Source organism: Triturus cristatus, chromosome 6 (assembly GCF_964204655.1).
Source record: "Triturus cristatus chromosome 6, aTriCri1.1, whole genome shotgun sequence".
NCBI lineage: Eukaryota > Metazoa > Chordata > Amphibia > Caudata > Salamandridae > Triturus > Triturus cristatus.
This window is the reverse complement of record NC_140589.1, coordinates 174,709,192-174,731,325: the sequence shown is the minus strand read 5'-3', so window position 1 is coordinate 174,731,325 and position 22,134 is coordinate 174,709,192.

The following is a 22,134-nucleotide window of genomic DNA, read 5'->3' as shown; positions in this document are numbered from 1 at the left end:
AAGGGTAGCAAATCTGCGGCCTCCTTGACATGCCCGTTTGAACCCCGGGATAGAAAGGAGTGAGAGATGGGCAGACCTTAAGTTGCGTGTGGGAGTGTGCCTGAGTATCAAGCTATTAACCCCTTCGCTGCTAGGCCTTTTCCCCTCCTGTGCTAAGCCTTTTTTGGGCTATTTGGGGTAGTGCGCGCTTAGGCCTCTGTAACTTTTTGACCACATTAGGTATCCACGCCAAATTTGCGTCCTTTTCTTCCAACATCTTGGGGATTCTAAAGGTACCCAGGGTTTGTGGATTCTCCTAGAGGGTTCCCAGAAATTAGTCAAAATACAGCAATTTTTTTGTGAAAAATGGGAAAAACGGGCTGCAAATGAAAGCTTCTGGGGTTTTCTCTGCAAATGGTATCAAAAAAGGGTTTGTGGGGCTGAAATCACCATTTCTCCAGCTTTTAGGGAATGACAGAAGTTTGTTAGAAAACCAACATTTTTTACACAGTTTTGGCATTTTTCTGGGACATACCCTATTTTTGCTATTTTTTGTGCTTTCAACCTCCTTCCAGTTAACGGTAGAAATGGGTACAAAAACAATAATGGATCCTGGAAAGCTATACATTTTTGAAAAGTAGACAAAATTCTGAATTTAGCAAGGGGTCATTTGTGTAGATCCATCAAGGTTTCTTTATAGAAATTTACAGGTAAATATAGGAAAAATTAAAAATTTGTTGAAAAAAGCAGCCTTTTGAGTCAACGTTTTCACCTGTAACTTCTTCGAATTATGACATCTCTTTGAAAGCAATGTACCGTTACATCCGGTAGACCTTCCTGGTTGTGGGGACATATAGGACTTGTAGGTTCACCAAGAGCGCAACGAACCCAGAGTAGAAAACTGAGCAGCATTTTGTAATGTTTTTTTTTTTGGTCCGGGTATATAGCAATTATTGTGGGAAAATGTATACATGGAAAAATCGGTATGAAAGTCACCTATGTATTTCTGAAATGGGAACAAATTACAGAGTTTAGAAACAGTGCATATTTGCACATTTTCGAAATTGGGAATACTCATATTTGCATGACAATTATTGGTCATTTTTCAAAATGACTTTTTTTTTACACATTGTCTTTCATTTGGAAGGGAGAAATGCATCAAAAATCAATAGGTAATAACAGTTGCTTTACAAATTTGAACTACCCTAAGTCTCCCGATAAAAATGGTACCTCACTTGTGTGGGTAGGCATAGTGCCCACGACAGGAAGTGGCTCAAAACCTAAGGTGAACGCACCACATTTTCACACTGAAAATTTACACTTTATTTGCGAAGAGTCTAGCTGTAGTTTTTGAACCCTAGCCCTGCCGGCACCTAAGGAAACCTAGCAAACCTATACATTTTTGAAAACTAGACACCCAGGGGAATCCAGGATGGGGTGACTTGACTGCCTCCCACCATGGTCTGTTACCCAGAATCCCTTGCAAACGTAAAAAATTTACAAAAAAACACATTTTCCCCACATTTCTGTGATGGAAAGTTCTGGAATCTGCGTGGATCCACAAATTTCTACCAACCCCGCGTTCCCCAAAGTCCTACGAGAAAAATGGTACCTCACTTGTGCGGGTCGGCCTAGTGCCCGCGACAGGAAACGGCGCAAAACGCAACGTGGTTTTGCAGTGAAAAATGACCCTTTTTTTGGCAAAGTGACTAGCTGTAGATTTTGAACCCTAGCCCTGCCAGCACCTAGGGAAAACTAGCATACCTATACATTTTTGAAAACTAGACAACCAGGGAAATCCAGGATGGGGTGACTTGACTGCCTTCCACCATGGTCTGTTACCCAGAATCCCTTGCAAACGTAAAAAATGGACAAAAAAAACACATTTTCCCCACATTTCTGTGATGCAAAGTTCTGGAATCTGCGTGGATCCACAAATTTCCACCCACCCCGCGTTCCCCAAAGTCCTACGAGAAAAATGGTACCTCACTTGTGCGGGTCGGCATAGTGCCCGCGACAGGAAACGGTGCAAAAAGCAACGTGGTTTTGCAGTGAAAAATGACCCTTTTTTTGGCAAAGTGACTAGCTGTAGATTTTGAACCCTAGCCCTGCCGGCACCTAGGGAAACCTAGCAAACCTATACATTTTTGAAAACTAGACACCCAGGGGAATCCAGGATGGGGTGACTTGACTGCCTCCCACCATGGTCTGTTACCCAGAATCCCTTGCAAACGTAAAAAAATGACAAAAAAAACACATTTTCCCCACATTTCTGTGATGGAAAGTTCTGGAATCTGCGTGGATCCACGAATTTCCACCCACCCCGCGTTCCCCAAAGTCCTACGAGAAAAATGGTACCTCACTTGTGCGGGTCGGCCTAGTGCCCGCGACAGGAAACGGCGCAAAACGCAACGTGGTTTTGCAGTGAAAAATGACCCGTTTTTTGGCAAAGTGACTAGCTGTAGATTTTGAACCCTAGCCCTGCCGGCACCTAGGGAAACCTAGCAAACCTATACATTTTTGAAAACTAGACACCCAGGGGAATCCAGGATGGGGTGACTTGACTGCCTCCCACCATGGTCTGTTACCCAGAATCCCTTGCAAACGTAAAAAATTGACAAAAAAAACACATTTTCCCCACATTTCTGTGATGGAAAGTTCTGGAATCTGCGTGGATCCACAAATTTCCACCCACCCCGCGTTCCCCAAAGTCCTAGGAGAAAAATGGTACCTCACTTGTGCGGGTCGGCCTAGTGCCCGCGACAGGAAACGGCGCAAAACGCAACGTGGTTTTGCAGTGAAAAATGACCCTTTTTTTGGCAAAGTGACTAGCTGTAGATTTTGAACCCTAGCCCTGCCGGCACCTAGGGAAACCTAGCAAACCTATACATTTTTGAAAACTAGACACCCAGGGGAATCCAGGATGGGGTGACTTGACTGCCTCCCACCATGGTCTGTTACCCAGAATCCCTTGCAAACTAAAAGAATTGACAAAAAAAACACATTTTCCCCACATTTCTGTGATGGAAAGTTCTGGAATCTGCGTGGATCCACAAATTTCCACCCACCCCGCGTTCCCCAAAGTCCTACGAGAAAAATGGTACCTCACTTGTGCGGGTCGGCCTAGTGCCCGCGACAGGAAACGGCGCAAAACGCAACGTGGTTTTGCAGCGAAAAATGACCCTTTTTTTGGCAAAGTGACTAGCTGTAGATTTTGAACCCTAGCCCTGCCGGCACCTAGGGAAACCTAGCAAACCTATACATTTTTGAAAACTAGACACCCAGGGGAATCCAGGATGGGGTGACTTGACTGCCTCCCACCATGGTCTGTTACCCAGAATCCCTTGCAAACGTAAAAAATTGACAAAAAAACCACATTTTCCCCACATTTCTGTGATGGAAAGTTCTGGAATCTGCGTGGATCCACAAATTTCCACCCACCCCGCGTTCCCCAAAGTCCTACGAGAAAAATGGTACCTCACTTGTGCGGATCGGCCTAGTGCCCGCGACAGGAAACGGCGCAAAACGCAACGTGGTTTTGCAGCAAAAAATGACCCTTTTTTTGGCAAAGTGACTAGCAGTAGATTTTGAACCCTAGCCCTGCCGGCACCTAGGGAAACCTAGCAAACCAATACATTTTTGAAAACTAGATACCCAGGGGAATCCAGGATGGGGTGACTTGACTGTCTCCCACTATGGTCTGTTACCCAGAATCCCTTGCAAACGTAAAAAATTGACAAAAAAAACACATTATCCCCACATTTCTGTGATGGAAAGTTCTGGAATCTGCGTGGATCCACAAATTTCCACCCACCCCACGTTCCCCAAAGTCCTACGAGAAAAATGGTACCTCACTTGTGCGGGTCGGCATAGTGCCCGCGACAGGAAACGGCGCAAAACGCAACGTGGTTTTGCAGTGAAAAATGACCCTTTTTTTGGCAAAGTTACTAGCTGTAGATTTTGAACCCTAGCCCTGCCGGCACCTAGGGAAACCTAGCAAACCTATACATTTTTGAAAACTAGACACCCAGGGGAATCCAGGATGGGGTGACTTGACTGCCTCCCACCATGGTCTGTTACCCAGAATCCCTTGCAAACGTAAACAATTGACAAAAAAAAACACATTTTCCCCACATTTCTGTGATGTAAAGTTCTGGAATCTGCGTGGATCCACAAATTTCCACCCACCCCGCGTTCCCCAAAGTCCTACGAGAAAAATGGTACCTCACTTGTGCGGGTCGGCCTAGTGCCCGCGACAGGAAACGGCGCAAAACGCAACGTGGTTTTGCAGCGAAAAATGACCCTTTTTTTGGCAAAGTGACTAGTTGTAGATTTTGAACCCTAGCCCTGCCGGCACCTAGGGAAACCTAGCAAACCTATACATTTTTGAAAACTAGACACCCAGGGGAATCCAGGATGGGGTGACTTGACTGCCTCCCACCATGGTCTGTTACCCAGAATCCCTTGCAAACGTAAAAAATTGACAAAAAAAACACATTTTCCCCACATTTCTGTGATGGAAAGTTCTGGAATCTGCGTGGATCCACAAATTTCCACCCACCCCGCGTTCCCCAAAGTCCTACGAGAAAAATGGTACCTCACTTGTGCGGGTCGGCCTAGTGCCCGCGACAGGAAACAGCGCAAAACGCAACGTGGTTTTGCAGCGAAAAATGACCCTTTTTTTGGCAAAGTGACTAGCTGTAGATTTTGAACCCTAGCCCTGCCGGCACCTAGGGAAACCTAGCAAACCTATACATTTTTGAAAACTAGACACCCAGGGGAATCCAGGATGGGGTGACTTGACTGCCTCCCACCATGGTCTGTTACCCAGAATCCCTTGCAAACTAAACAAATTGACAAAAAAAACACATTTTCCCCACATTTCTGTGATGGAAAGTTCTGGAATCTGCGTGGATCCACAAATTTCCACCCACCCCGCGTTCCCCAAAGTCCTACGAGAAAAATGGTACCTCACTTGTGTGGGTCGGCCTAGTGCCCGCAACAGGAAACGGCGCAAAACGCAACGTGGTTTTGCAGCGAAAAATGACCCTTTTTTTGGCAAAGTGACTAGCTGTAGATTTTGAACCCTAGCCCTGCCGGCACCTAGGGAAACCTAGCAAACCTATACATTTTTAAAAACTAGACACCCAGGGGAATCCAGGATGGGGTGACTTGACTGCCTCCCACCATGGTCTGTTACCCAGAATCCCTTGCAAACGTAAAAAATTGACAAAAAAAACACATTTTCCCCACATTTCTGTGATGGAAAGTTCTGGAATCTGCGTGGATCCACAAATTTCCACCCACCCCGCGTTCCCCAAAGTCCTACGAGAAAAATGGTACCTCACTTGTGCGGATCGGCCTAGTGCCCGCGACAGGAAACGGCGCAAAACGCAACGTGGTTTTGCAGCAAAAAATGACCCTTTTTTTGGCAAAGTGACTAGCTGTAGATTTTGAACCCTAGCCCTGCCGGCACCTAGGGAAACCTAGCAAACCTATACATTTTTGAAAACTAGACACCCAGGGGAATCCAGGATGGGGTGACTTGACTGCCTCCCACCATGGTCTGTTACCCAGAATCCCTTGCAAACGTAAAAAATTGACAAAAAAAACACATTATCCCCACATTTCTGTGATGGAAAGTTCTGGAATCTGCGTGGATCCACAAATTTCCACCCACCCCGCGTTCCCCAAAGTCCTACGAGAAAAATGGTACCTCACTTGTGCGGGTCGGCATAGTGCCCGCGACAGGAAACGGCGCAAAACGCAACGTGGTTTTGCAGTGAAAAATGACCCTTTTTTTGGCAAAGTTACTAGCTGTAGATTTTGAACCCTAGCCCTGCCGGCACCTAGGGAAACCTAGCAAACCTATACATTTTTGAAAACTAGACACCCAGGGGAATCCAGGATGGGGTGACTTGACTGCCTCCCACCATGGTCTGTTACCCAGAATCCCTTGCAAACATAAAAAATTGACAAAAAAAACACATTTTCCCCACATTTCTGTGATGGAAAGTTCTGGAATCTGCGTGGATCCACAAATTTCCACCCACCCCGCGTTCCCCAAAGTCCTACGAGAAAAATGGTACCTCACTTGTGCGGGTCGGCCTAGTGCCCGCGACAGGAAACGGCGCAAAACGCAACGTGGTTTTGCAGCGAAAAATGACCCTTTTTTTGGCAAAGTGACTAGCTGTAGATTTTGAACCCTAGCCCTGCCGGCACCTAGGGAAACCTAGCAAACCTATACATTTTTGAAAACTAGACACCCAGGGGAATCCAGGATGGGGTGACTTGACTGCCTCCCACCATGGTCTGTTACCCAGAATCCCTTGCAAACGTAAATAATTGACAAAAAAAACACATTTTCCCCACATTTCTGTGATGGAAAGTTCTGGAATCTGCATGGATCCACAAATTTCCACCCACCCCGCGTTCCCCAAAGTCCTACGAGAAAAATAGTACCTCACTTGTGCGGGTCGGCCTAGTGCCCGCGACAGGAAACGGCGCAAAACGCAACGTGGTTTTGCAGTGAAAAATGACCCTTTTTTTGGCAAAGTGACTAGCTGTAGATTTTGAACCCTAGCCCTGCCGGCACCTAGGGAAACCTACCAAACCCACGCATTTCTGAAAACTAGACACCCGGCGGCTTCCAGGGAGGTATGGCTTGCGTGGATCCCCCAACGTTTCCTTACCCAGATTCCCCTGCAAACCTCAGTTTTTGCTCATAAAATCACTTTTTTCACACATTTTGGGGTGGGAAAGTAGTGGCATCACCGGGCTCACACACATTTACCACCACCCAGCGTTCCCCCAGGTCTCCCGGTAAAAATGGTGCCTCACTTGTGTGGGAGGCCCAAGTACCTGCGGCAGGCAAGGGCCCAAAACGTAGTGAGGCGACATCAAAATGGCCTATCGCCAAACCACCTGGTTTTGCAAGGGGGGTCACTTTGGTTTTTGGCCCGGTGCGCGGCGGCCATCTAGGGAAACCTACCAAACCCACGCATTTCTGAAAACTAGACACCCGGCGGCTTCCAGGGAGGTATGGCTTGCGTGGATCCCCCAACGTTTCCTTACCCAGAATCCCCTGCAAACCTCAATTTTTGCTCAAAAAATAACTTTTTTCACACCTTTTGGGGTGGGAAAGTAGTGGCATCACCGGGCTCACACAAATTTACCACCACCCAGCGTTCCCCCAGGTCTCCCGGTAAAAATGGTGCCTCACTTGTGTGGGTGGCCCAAGTACCCGCGGCAGGCAAGGGCCCAAAACGTAGTGAGGCGACATCAAAATGGCCTATCGCCAAACCACCTGGTTTTGCAAGGGGGGTCACTTTGGTTTTTGGCCCGGTGCGCGGCGGCCATCTAGGGAAACCTACCAAACCCACGCATTTCTGAAAACTAGACACCCAGCGGCTTCCAGGGAGGTATGGCTTGCGTGGATCCCCCAACGTTTCCTTACCCAGAATCCCCTGCAAACCTCAATTTTTGCTCAAAAAATCACTTTTTTCACACATTTTGGGGTGGGAAAGTAGTGGCATCACCGGGCTCACACAAATTTACCACCACCCAGCGTTCCCCCAGGTCTCCTGGTAAAAATGGTGCCTCACTTGTGTGGGAGGCCCAAGTACCCGCGGCAGGCAAGGGCCCAAAACGTAGTGAGGCGACATCAAAATGGCCTATCGCCAAACCACCTGGTTTTGCAAGGGGGGTCACTTTGGTTTTTGGCCCGGTGCGCGGCGGCCATCTAGGGAAACCTAGCAAACCCATGCATTTCTGAAAACTAGACACCAGGCGGCTTCCAGGGAGGTATGGCTTGCGTGGATCCCCCAACGTTTCCTTACCCAGAATCCCCTGCAAACCTCAATTTTTGCTCAAAAAATCACTTTTTTCACACATTTTGGGGTGGGAAAGTAGTGGCATCACCGGGCTCACACAAATTTACCACCACCCAGCGTTCCCCCAGGTCTCCTGGTAAAAATGGTGCCTCACTTGTGTGGGAGGCCCAAGTTCCCGTGGCAGGCAAGGGCCCAAAACGTAGTGAGGCGACATCAAAATGGCCTATCGCCAAACCACCTGGTTTTGCAAGGGGGGTCACTTTGGTTTTTGGCCCGGTGCGCGGCGGCCATCTAGGGAAACCTACCAAACCCACGCATTTCTGAAAACTAGACACCCGGCGGCTTCCAGGGAGGTATGGCTTGCGTGGATCCCCCAACGTTTCCTTACCCAGAATCCCCTGCAAACCTCAATTTTTGCTCAAAAAAATCACTTTTTTCACACATTTTGGGGTGGGAAAGTAGTGGCATCACCGGGCTCACACAAATTTACCACCACCCAGCGTTCCCCCAGGTCTCATGGTAAAAATGGTGCCTCACTTGTGTGGGAGGCCCAAGTTCCCGTGGCAGTCAAGGGCCCAAAACGTAGTGAGGCGACATCAAAATGGCCTATCGCCAAACCACCTGGTTTTGCAAGGGGGGTCACTTTGGTTTTTAGCCCGGTGCGCGGCGGCCATCTAGGGAAACCTACCAAACCCATGCATTTATGAAAACTAGACACCCGGCGGCTTCCAGGGAGGTATGGCTTGCGTGGATCCCCCAACGTTTCCTTACCCAGAATCCCCTGTAAACCTCAATTTTTGCTCAAAAAATCACTTTTTTCACACATTTTGGGGTAGGAAAGTAGTGGCATCACCGGGCTCACACAAATTTACCACCACCCAGCGTTCCCCCAGGTCTCCCGGTAAAAATGGTGCCTCACTTGTGTGGGAGGCCCAAGTACCCGCGGCAGGCAAGGACAACAAACGTAGTGAGGCGACATCAAAATGGCCTATCGCCAAACCACCTGGTTTTGCAAGGGGGGTCACTTTGGTTTTTGGCCCGGTGCGCGGCGGCCATCTAGGGAAACCTAGCAAACCCACGCATTTCTGAAAACTAGACACCCGGCGGCTTCCAGGGAGGTATGGCTTGCGTGGATCCCCCAACGTTTCCTTACCCAGAATCCCCTGCAAACCTCAATTTTTGCTCAAAAAATCACTTTTTTCACACATTTTGGGGTGGGAAAGTAGTGGCATCACTGGGCTCACACAAATTTACCACCACCCAGCGTTCCCCCAGGTCTCCCGGTAAAAATGGTGCCTCACTTGTGTGGGAGGCCCAAGTACCCGCGGCAGGCAAGGGCCCAAAATGTAGTGAGGCGACATCAAAATGGCCTATCGCCAAACCACCTGGTTTTGCAAGGGGGTTCACTTTGGTTTTTGGCCCGGTGCGCGGCGGCCATCTAGGGAAACCTAGCAAACCCACGCATTTCTGAAAACTAGACACCCAGCGGCTTCCAGGGAGGTATGGCTTGCGTGGATCCCCCAACGTTTCCTTACCCAGAATCCCCTGCAAACCTCAATTTTTGCTCAAAAAATCACTTTTTTCACACATTTTGGGGTGGGAAAGTAGTGGCATCACCGGGCTCACACAAATTTACCACCACCCAGCGTTCCCCCAGGTCTCCCGGTAAAAATGGTGCCTCACTTGTGTGGGAGGCCCAAGTACCCGCGGCAGGCAAGGGCCCAAAACGTAGTGAGGCGACATCAAAATGGCCTATCGCCAAACCACCTGGTTTTGCAAGGGGGGTCACTTTGGTTTTTGGCCCGGTGCGCGGCGGCCATCTAGGGAAACCTAGCAAACCCACGCATTTCTGAAAACTAGACACCCGGCGGCTTCCAGGGAGGTATGGCTTGCGTGGATCCCCCAACGTTTCCTTACCCAGAATCCCCTGCAAACCTCAGTTTTTGCTCAAAAAATCACTTTTTTCACACATTTTGGGGTGGGAAATTGTGGCATCACCGGGCTCACACAAATTTACCACCACCCAGCTTTCCCCCAGGTCTCCCGGTAAAAATGGTGCCTCACTTGTGTGGGAGGCCCAAGTACCCGCGGCAGGCAAGGACAACAAACGTAGTGAGGCGACATCAACATTGCCTATCCCAAATGTCGCCTCACTACGTTTGTTGTCCTTGCCTGCCGCGGGTACTTGGGCCTCCCACACAAGTGAGGCACCATTTTTACCGGGAGACCTGGGGGAAGGCTGGGTGGTGGTAAATTTGTGTGAGCCCAGTGATGCCACTACTTTCCCACCCCAAAATGTGTGAAAAAAGTGATTTTTTGAGCAAAAATTGAGGTTTGCAGGGGGTTCTGGGTAAGGAAACGTTGGGGGATCCACGCAAGCCATACCTCCCTGGAAGCCGCCGGGTGTCTAGTTTTCAGAAATGCATGGGTTTGGTAGGTTTCCCTAGATGGCCGCCGCGCACCGGGCCAAAAACCAAAGTGACCCCCCTTGCAAAACCAGGTGGTTTGGCGATAGGCCATTTTGATGTCGCCTCACTACGTTTTGGGCCCTTGCCTGCCGCGGGTACTTGGGCCTCCCACACAAGTGAGGCACCATTTTTACCGGGAGACCTGGGGGAACGCTGGGTGGTGGTAAATTTGTGTGAGCCCGGTGATGCCACTACTTTCCCACCCCAAAATGTGTGAAAAAAGTGATTTTTTTGAGCAAAAATTGAGGTTTGCAGGGGATTCTGGGTAAGGAAACGTTGGGGGATCCACGCAAGCCATACCTCCCTGGAAGCCGCCGGGTGACTAGTTTTCAGAAATGCGTGGGTTTGGAAGGTTTCCCTAGATGGCCGCCGAGCCCTGGGCAAAAAACCAAAGTAACCCCCCTTGCAAAACCAGATTAACTATTGTTACTACAGCGTGAGAATTTAGGAATAATACTGCAAAGAAAATGTGGCAGACAGTTCGAGGTTTACAGGACAATGGGGATAAAAAATATTTTTCAATTCACTAGAGAGACATCACCATGAACTCCCAAGGGTTTTCGACAATATCTACAGTTGGTGGGTTATTCTTACATGGAAAGTGTACCTTGGCAGAGAAACTAAAGACAAAGATTCCTGCACAACCATCTATTCCTCAAACACACACACATACTGGTTGGATTTGGCACGAGGGCGAGTCATGGTTCAGTGTATTAAATTTTATTAACAAGAGATTTCAGAAAAATGAAATGCACTGTCAATAATTAAATTCACAAAAAACCAAACCAATGACTCGCAGCTCGTGAGCTGTAAAGCCACGTCAAGGCACCAACCACTTTACAGGCCATTCACACACCTTTCATACGTGATACAAACAAGACCATTCGCACCACCAGGTACAAAAGCAACACAGTACAAAAATCACCAAAAAGGGACAAGGTACACCCTGCTTCAGAAAGACAAATATTACTGCACAGCCATCTAACCCGCAAGCACACACACATACTGGTTGGATTTGGCACTAGGGTGAGTGATGGTTCAGTAGATAAAATTGTATTAGCAAGTGATTTCACAAAACATGAAATGCACTGGTAATAATTGAAAGGGCGAGAAACTGAACCATTGACTCACAGCTCGTGAGCTGTAAAGCCACGACAAGGCACCAACCTCTTTACAGGCCATTCATACACCTTTCATACGTGTGAGACATACAAAACCATTCACACCGCCAGCCGCGGGCCCATCACATAACAAAACTCACACCAGCACACAGCGCCATTCAAGGGCCCATCACTTTCACACGCCCACAATCCAGACACAGCAACTACACAAGCTGAAGGATTGCGTGGAGTGGCACTCAGCTAGCAGTGTGTGTAGTGACCAGCAGAAAGTCACTACTCACACACAGCCAGCCAAGCACCAGTCGACACACACCGCTAGCCAAACGCCAGTCCACGCACACCGCTAGCCAAGCGCCAGTCCAGGCACACCGCCATCCAATCGCCAGTCCAGGCCCACCGGCAGCCAATCGCCAATCCACCGACACCGCCAGCCAAGCTCCAGTCCACGGACACCACCAGCCAAGCACCAGTCCGCACACACCACCAGTCCACGCACACCGCCAGCCAAGTACCAGTCCACGCACACCGCCAGCCAAGCACCATTCCACGCACACCACCAGCCAAGCTCCAGTCCACGCACACCACCAGACAAGCTCCAGTCCACGGACACCACCAGCCAAGCTCCAGTCCACGGACACCACCAGCCAAACACCACTCCGCACACACCACCAGTCCACACACACCGCCAGCCAAGTACCAGTCCACGCACACCGCCAGCCAAGCACCATTCCACGCACACCGCCAGCCAAGCACCATTCCACGCACACCGCCAGCCAAGCACCATTCCACGCACACCACCAGCCACGCACCAGTCCACGCACACCGCCAGTCCATGCACACCGCCAGTCCACGCACACCGTCAGCCAAGCACACCACCAACCAAGTGCCAGTCCACACACACCAACAGCCAAGCGCAAGCCTACACACACCGCCATCACATTTTGGATTTTTTTAGAAAAAAATAAAAACACAAACAAATTGCAAATAGATACAAATCTTCTAACAGAAAATCAGCAACTAAATACATTGCACTAACACCAACCTTGAAACAGAATCATATTTTCCAAAGAATACAGACCAGGCAGTTCACTTTACCACTCATGAATGTTCCCAGAAATGTTTACGCGTGTGGTACGCTCTGAAACAAGCAGAGAGACACAGTGCAGGATGAGAGGGACAATCGGGGCAGTACATACGACTCTCCTTCCGCAAACCTCTTCGCCAACAGACTCTACATCTCCTACTGGGAAAATCTTTTGCGGGTGTGGGAGGAATGTGATCTGGAAAGTGGCGTTCTTTCAATCTAGCAACATCCTCCACCAGTCCAACTCTAGGAACACTTGCCTGTTCCACTACAACAAGGCTGCCTATTACAGACTCCTGAAACTTAGCAAAAGTCATCTTTGACTCAGGGCAAGAATCCTGGAACACAACAAAAGCATTAAACATTGCCAAGTGGAAAAGATGGATAGCCAACTTCTTGTACCAAATGTAAGCCTTACGAAGAGCAATGTAAGGTTCCAACCTCTGATCTACTCTGTCAACACCACCCATGTGCCTATTATAGTCTAAAATGCACACAGGTTTGCGCGCTTCAGCGACCTGACCCCAAACAGTCACAGGTGCAGTGCTTTCATCATGGATGGAAGTCAGCATGTAGACATCTCTCCTGTCTGTAAACTTCACAGCAAGAAGCTCCTGGCAACGCAATGCACTGCACTGTCCCCGCACAAGCTTTTGACAAACAAGTTCTTTCGGAAAACCTTTACAGTTACAGCGGATTGTGCCACAAGCAAAAGTGTCCACTTTGGCCAATTCCCTGAACAACCGCACACCAGTGTAGAAGTTATCTGCATATAAATGGTGGCCTTTGTTAAAAAATCCTCTACCAAGTTCCCAAACAATTTTCTCAGTCACTCCAAAAGTGGACGGACAACCAGGGAGGTTAAACCTAGATTCCATACCGGTGTACACCCTGAAATTAGAGACATATCCAGTCCTACTGTCACACAGCATATACAGCTTTATTCCATAGCGTGCCCTCTTACTAGGAATGTATTGCCTAAAAACCAAGCGGCCCTTGAACAACACCAAAGACTCATCCACTGCAATTTCTCTACCAGGGGCATAAATCTCAGAAAATCGATCAACAAAGTGATCAAGGACAGGCCTAATCTTAAAAAGACGGTCACAATCAGGGTGATCTCGTGGCAACGCTAAACCATTATCAACAAAGTGCATCATCCGAAGCAGAAGCAAATACCTGTCACGAGTCATGACTGCCGGAAAAATAGACGTTGCCATCAAGGGACTGCTAGACCAATATGAAGCCAATGATGGCTTCCTTAGCAAGCCCATCAAAAAAGTTAAACCCAAGAACTTCTTCATCTCTTCAACATTTGTGGGAGTCCACCGGGTAGCTCTAGAGTGTGGCTTAAGACTGGCACTGTTGTCCCTCAAAAACTGTTCGGCATACAAATTAGTCTGCTCAACAATCTCTGCCAAAAACACATCGTCCATAAACAACTGAAAAAAATTTACAGGCAAAAAGTTCTCAGTATTCACTCTAGACCCTGGAACACCAGTAAACTCTGGAAATTCCGGCTGCACCATGCCAGGGGCAACCCAGAGGTCATCACTTTCAACGGGAAGACTTGCAGCCCCAGCCTGCAGCCCAGATGCCTCTTGCCGCACTACACCAACGGGAAGCCTTGCAGCCCCAGCCTGCAGCCCAGATGCCTCTTGCCGCACTACACCAACGGGAAGCCTTGCAGCCCCAGCCTGCAGCCCAGATGTCTCTTGCCGCACTACACCAACGGGAAGCCTTGCAGCCGCAGGCTGCAGCCCAGATGCCTCTTGCCGCACTATCGGCACATCAGTCTCCTCCTCTAACACAGGCACTTCATCCGCACTAAGAGTATCTTCATCATCCGATGACCCCATACGGAGAGAAAACTCACTGCCAGAATCGTCCCCTGCCTCCTCTCCCTCAGAAGCAGAGTCAGTCTCTGAACCAATATCAGAGGAAGACTCAAACAGCAAACCAACAACCTGCTGAGCAGTCATCCTGCGGCTAGCCATTATACTTACTAAGATAGAAGACTGCACAAACAAGTCAACAACAACCAACAATGTGCAAACCAAGTAAGTAAAGAAATGTGTACCTTTTATCACAAAGATCAATGTACTCAAAAACTATACAATCCAATTACAAGAGACAGCTGCACTCACCAGAAACAAACTCTGCAGTGACACAGCAAAGACCAACGATATCAAACTAGAAAGAAGAAAAAAAAACAAATTACTCACAAGACAACAAAATACACATCGAGCACCAATGCAAAAAGTTTTTGACACTCGAAAACCAAACATACTGCTATTATTACACCATTTGCAAAAAAAAAACAGGCAGAGAAATCAAACACATTTACATTGTACAAAAAAACAGTCTCTTACCAAACTACACAAACAGCAGAACCACCACTAACAAAACGTCAACGTGAAAAGAAGAAAAGCCTTCACCTAGAACAAAAAAGTAAACAAAAAAAAAACATTACAATTGGAAATCACAAAAAATATAACAATAAACATTATAACATGCCATGTCACTACCCAAATGGTCAATCGGGTTGTGTGCCAGGTGGGGCAGAAAACAGCAGGAAAAAAAAGGCTACTCAGTCCCGGGGCGGGTGAGCCAAATACATATAACAAATTGCACCCTGGAAGCGAGGGGTCACTTCTATTTTTAATTGAACTAATTCCCTGGTGTCTAGTGGGCTTTTCTGCCCCCAATGGGAGCAGAAACGGCAAAAAAATAAAACCGATCTGCCCCCAGAGGGGGCAGAAAAGTCTTCAAAAAATTTAGGGGCCCAAGGAAGCGACCCTTGCCCAAGGGGTCGCTTCCTACAATAATATTTATATCCCTGGTGTCTAGTGGGCTTTTCTGCCCCCCCCCCTGGGAGCAGAAACGGACAGAAAGACGACCAATCTGCCCCCAGGGGGGGCAGAAAAGTCTTCTAAATAATTAGGCCGCAAAGGAAGCGACCCTTGCCCAAAGGGTCGCTTCCTACATAAAGAAAAAGACATCCCTGGTGTCTAGTGGGCTTTTCTGCCCCCCCCTGGGGGCAGAAACGGGCAGAAAGACGACCGATCTGCCCCCAGGGGGGGCAGAAAAGTCTTCTAATTATTTTGCCACCCTAGGAAGCGACCCTTGCCCAAGGGGTCACTTCCTACATAACATAAAAGACATCCCTGGTGTCTAGTGGGCTTTTCTGCCCCCCCCTGGGGGCATAAACGGGCAGAAAGAAGACCGATCTGCCCCCAGGGGGGGCAGAAAAGTCTTCGAATTATTTTGCCCCCCAAGGAAGCGACCCTTGCCCAAGGGGTCGCTTCCTACATAACGAAATAGACATCCCTGGTGTCTAGTGGGCTTTTATGCCCCCCCTGGGGGCAGAAACGGGCAGAAAGAAGACCGATCTGCCCCCAGGGGGGGCAGAAAAGTCTTCGAATTATTTGGCCCCCCAAGGAAGCGACCCTTGCCTAAGGGGTCGCTTCCCAAATTCAAAGAAACAAATCCCTGGTGTCTAGTGGGGCATCCCTACTCCACGATCGCGACGCTGTGCGCGATCGTAGGAGCAGGAATGCCCTGTATTGAGACATCAGGGGAGAGGAAATACTCTTTCCTCTCCCCCAATGCCTCAATACAAAATAAATCACCCCCGCGGCCCTACCGGACAAGGGAACCTACCTGCTGCTGCCTTGGACGCGCTGGAAGAAATGGATTCCAGCGCGTCCAACGCTTCCTGATGACGCCGGCGCGCGCTGTGCGCGCTGACGTCATCAGAAAGCGTGGGGGGGCTCGGGGGTGGCAGCGGAAGCTCTTCCGCTGCCACCCCCATAAGTGGGGGCACGATCGATGCACAAGGGGGGGAGCGCCAGCGCTTCCCCCAGGGGCTGTCCTCATGACGGAACGGTTCCGTCATGAGCACAGCCCAACCGATGCTCATGACGGAACGGTTCCGTCATGAGCATCGAAGGGGTTAATGAACTCAGGACTGATGCCATGCAAGGATTTAAAAATGAGGCACCCCGTTTTAAAGACACAGTGCTGAGAAATGGGGAGCCAATGTAATTTCCTCAACAGGGGGGTAGCTGAATGCCATTTAGGTTGTCGATAGACCAATCGGGCAGCATGGTTGTGGACCATCTGTAATCGTTTAAGCAGGTGATGTGGCATGCCTAAATACACAGAGATGGAGTAGTCCAGGTGAGATAGAACCGTGGATATCATGACCTGAGTCAAGGCATCATGAGTAAGAAAACGATGTATTTTCCAGATTTTGCACATTTGAAAAAAGCACTTGGACACAACCGCTCAAACCTGAGTTTTCAGGGAGAGATCGCTGTCCAGAAAGACTCCTAAGGTTTTGGCTGATGTGGAAGGAAGGGGTGGAGAGCCAAGCTCAGGAGGCCAATAGTGGGGGCCCCAGTACTTGTGGCTATCCCCGGTAAGAACTATCTCTGTCTTACCAGGGTTTAATTTGAGATGGTTAAGATCCATCCAACTTTGGATGTGTAACATGGTGGCCTGGAAGTCAGTGACAGAGTTGTGTGAGCTGTCAACCTTGAGAATGAGCTGTAGATCATCTGCATAGTTGAAGACCAACACATTCCTGTCTTTAAGAGACAGGATCAGGGGAGCCATATAGGGATTGAACAGATGAGGGGAGAGGGCCGAGCCCTGTGGGACCCCACAGGTGGTATTGCGTGGAGGCGCTAGAAACTGTCCCTGACGAACAGCCTGAGAGCGATCCTCCAGGAAGGAGGTGAGCCAGCGAGCCGCTGTCCCTTGAACGCCAGCCTGTCTGACACGGTCGGCCAAAATGGTATGATCGACCGTGTCAAAGGCTGCGGAGAGATCTAACAGGACCAGGGCCCGGGGGTAACTTCTATCAGCGTTTTCCCGGAGAGTATCCATGACCGCTAGGATCACGGATTCGGTAAAATGGGCTGGCCGAAAACCAGCCTGATGAGGGTCCAAGTATTTCGATGCCTCTAGAAAATTGGAGAGGCATTTAGCTACGTGGCCCTCTAGAACCTTAGCCAAGAAAGGTAGCAAAGAGATCGGGCGATAGTTGGATAGGAGCGCGGGGTCAGCTCCAGATTTTTTCAAGAGAGGAACCACTACTGCTTTTTTAAAAGCTTGGGGGACTATGCCAGATTAAATAGATTCATTCAGTAATGCAAGTGCAGGACCGGAATGAGTTGCGAGGCAGTCTTTCAGTATATGGTGGGGGCAGCAGTCAGACGGGGCGCCTGATTTGATTCTTACTAGCAGATTTTGAAAAAGCTCATTACTGATGATGGGGAAGCAACTAAGAGTCCTATTTCAATGTGCCACAAAGGAGTCGGGTAAAGAGAGGTGGTTAGGGATGCTGGCCTTTATAGTAATAATGTTATCAATGAAATAATCATTTAGCAAATTACATAATGCTTGGGAGGGGATGGCCTTCAAAAGAATTCGCTCAGGATTAGATAGTTCGTCAATTATGGTAAAAATGTGTTTAGAATTTTTATTAGATTTGAGAATGCGATTGGAAAAATGGGCAGCTTTGGCGATGAGGATGCTTTCCTTGTAGTCTTTCCGAGCAGAAGTATATAATCATTTTTTTTCAGGGGAATACTTCAGACGCCACTGCCTTTATAATTGGCGTAAGGCCAATTTCTGGGCCTTGAGGTCATTGGAAAACCATCTTTGTGCATCCGCGCGACGTGCTAATTTAACTTTTTTTAATGGTGCATGATTATTACTAGCGTCAAGTAACCATTTGGATACATTCATTTCCACGGTATTAACGTCATTACCAGGGGGTGGGACTGTGTTTAATAGTGTATCAAGAAAATCCTCTTTATTGATGGAATTCCATCGCCTGGCAGGGCCTCCTTCGGTCACATTGATTTTCCTAATAGATAAATATGTAAATATGTTTTTGTTGTATTTACAAGGAGGTGTAAATCAGTGGCAGACCCAAAAACGAATGCCATTGAAGACCAGGCGTTAGAATGGTGTATCGAGGAGAAATACTTTTATTTATCCTCGTTTTTGCTTTTTCTATGTGCGGCACACATAGAAACAGCAAAAAGCCATTAATGAGTGTTTATGTGCAGGAAGTTGTTCCTTCCTCCACATAAACAATCTTTAAATATTTACGTTTTTGCTACTTCTATGCGTGCTGCAGAAACATAGAAGTAACAAATCGCCATTATGGATTGTTTATGTGCAGGAAGGGACACCTTCCTGCACATTAACAATCATTCCCTGCAATGCAGTCACCCTTGCACTATGGTGGCCTACAATGGCGCTAGGCAGCTAATTTTAGCTGCCAGCACTAGGGAAAACACAGGGGTGCACAGTATAGTAGAAAATAAGGCACATCCCTGCATTTTGAAAATGCTGGAGCGTGGTGCAGCCAAATTTAGCAGAGTTCTACACCCTGACTTTTTCTTGTACATATGCCCCCTAGTGAAGCGCTTCAATACCTAATCAAGGGTAGTAGGCGCTGTATAAATACAAATTCAATATAATATCCAGAAACATTGTGTCTCCAATATCGTTTACAAAACCAGTTTTCTATTGGATGTAGATTTTCTATTATTCATTCCAAAGGGCAGCATCTTTGTAAAGGATGTTTATGACACAATATATTTATGTGAGACGATGTTGGACATAAACTTTCTGGCGCTGCCATGTCGGGTATGACTGCAAGTAGAGACGGCCAAAATGGAGGACAAATCTGAGATAGTAGGATATGTTCGCGGGCATCATGCCAATTTTGTGGTCTAGGGAGTCGGCACAAATACATGATTTTTTCAAGTTGTGTTTTTTTCATAGCCATGAGATTAGGCATCGAATGAAGGGTCTGGGCAGACACGTGTCCCGAATGGAACAGCAGTTACGCCGAACCTGTTGTAAAGTTACCCTCCGGTGACGAATGACCCCAATGACCCCTGCGTCCGCGCGGCGAGAACTGTCACTGCTCCTTTTGTCTTTTTCGGCCCACCTGTTTTTTTACACGGCCGAAATATCTCGCCTTTAACCCTCTCTTGCCCGTCTCAAGTGCTCTGTTCTTACGGTGCGGGGGTCTCCACCGCCCCTGTCTCCTGCCCGGGCAGCAGCTGTACAAACCTCAGGAGGAACAACTGGCGGCCCCGGGACCACAGTCCAGGACAATGGCGGGGGCACGAGACACAGGCAGCCGGGGCTTGAACGAGGCCTTCATTTCCAGACATTGGTTCTAGAGCGGGATTTTACACACAAATAGCATTGACGACGCTGAACAATGCTTTGCCTTTATGATTGAATGGCTCATCACTTTTCCTCTAGCCGAATCATCCATTCTCACATTTCAGGAAAGAGCTTGACCCATTTTCTCAAAAGGATATTCATTTATATTTTATTCTTTATAGACCACATGGAAGATTGTAGAAGAGCTTTTATTTGTGACTCGTCCTTTTGAAAGAAACTTTTCACGAATCTGGTGGATGCTATGAGCTGGGCTACTGGAATTATGTGATTATGCGGCCGCGGTGCTTTCCGCATAGTTTTAGATATGTCGATTTTGCCACATAATACTTCATCTGCGGCACAATCTGCAGATTTTAACAAAAAAAATAGTTTCTGGCTCAAACGGTTCAAAAGTTACAAAGTATGCAATGACACGTGCTGCTGCGCAGTGGAAGGACCTTTGCAAAGCTGGACTGGTCACCTTTCTGTTGCTTATTGATATATTTAAGTGCTTATTGATATATTTAAGTGTCGAATTGGCACTAATGTAATACAACTAAGGCCCAGAAAGTGTTGCCAAGTTTAAAACTACCAAATAAGGGAGTAATATTATTACAAAATGTGCCGCATTATGCTGCATAATTTGCTTTTTCTTGCCGCATAATTTATTCAACCCTGCTGCCTAATTTGATCCTCTTGTCTCATAATTCTAGTGGCCCTGGCTATGAGACAATTGTTTGCTTAGGTGCATTTGTGGAAGGCTTCTTTCGACTTATTGACAAACTTATGGGATTTTAACCATTTAGTGATCAGTGGTTTCTCGCTATGCTACGTTACTCAACAGTCACTGAGAAGTATTGAAACTATCATCACTCACTGAAACCACTGGAATAGCGCGTGCAAACCTTCTGAGCAGCTCACCTCCCTACTGGGCAGCACAAATAATTTACCCTACTCTTTTCAATAAGGCACATTAGCTGCCACCTCCCTCCATGCAGTCTGAACACCACGGGCAGATTTAGTAACACTTTGCACCGGTTTGTGTCACTGGTTTTTGTCACAAAAGTGATGTAAACCAGTGCAATGTTGTTTTGGGATTTACTTTTCAGCTCAAATCCTGGTTTGCTTTGGAAAGGATCCCAAAAGGAAGCGTTCCCTGAGGGGTACATTGGTGTTAACTTGCTGCCACCCAAAGAGTTTGGCTCAAAGCTCTACCCACTAAAAAACAGGTGGACAAGATTTTTCACCAAAAATGAATGCCTCCTCGAGGCTGACATAAAGTTTGAGAAGAGTTTTCTTTTCCTGAAACTTTTCCAACTTTGCATGTGTGCTACAGTGTACAGCAAACATACAAAGTGGAAAAAGTGGTATATTTTTATGACTTCAAAATCAAAAGCAACTTATTAACATATACACACTTTCCAGTATTTGTAACTCTGCCATATTTCTGTATCTTACAGCACTGTAATGATCTCTGCCATTATATATCAAAGAATTTCCTGATAGACACAGAATGGGTAAAACCCCTGATTAGTTATTGCTAATTTTCATCACTCCGTCTTCCTCATCACAGGTTAGAAGGTAGACTTTCATCACCATACACACCTAAAAGCTTTGGTGCTTACAGAGGCATGGAGGTGGGGGATGTACTCTGCCGCGTTGGTGCTATACACCCTGCTATACTTAGAGATCCCAACTGCCTGGTGGGGCTTTATTGGCCTATTTATACTTTGGCGGATGAGATACTCCATCACAAACATGACAGACATCCCGTCCACCTTATAACAAGTACCTTACTACTAAATGCTCTTCTCTGAATCAGCGAAGGGCCAAGAGGCCGGGCCCTGTGCTAAACCTCTTCTCTGCACAAAGACAAATACCATCTGCAGCCAGGGAGAGATGGGTGAATATGATTTTAAAAAACAAATATTCACTGAAATAAACAAGGTTAAAACAACGTTATTGTTAGGTGTGGTAATAAGATCTTACCTTATGTTAAAAAAAAATCCATAATTACACCGTTATGATTATAAATCGCTTGGTTATAGCCTATTGAGATTGTGATTGGTGTGACAACTCACTTAGGGTTGAGTAACACAAGGGAGTGACTTGTGCTGCATTGCGTTATCCCACATATAGCAAACAACATAGGGGCCCCACAAGGTGGCCTTGTGGTTCTTGGTAAATTGACTTTAGTATTCTGGTGCCCTTATGCCATCATGCCTGACTCAAGAGCAACACAATATACTATGATAAATCTGGTCCTGGGTGTTTTCATCCATTATTAGTTTATAGATAGATGTTATTTCTGATATTTTTTGCATAATTTTATACTTAAGGTTTGTATGAAATCATATAATTTACAGCCAGGAAAAGGTTAGTTGAAAATAAAACAATTTAGAGAAATAGAGAATATTTTAATGAACAAAATGACACCAAAACAAAAAAAA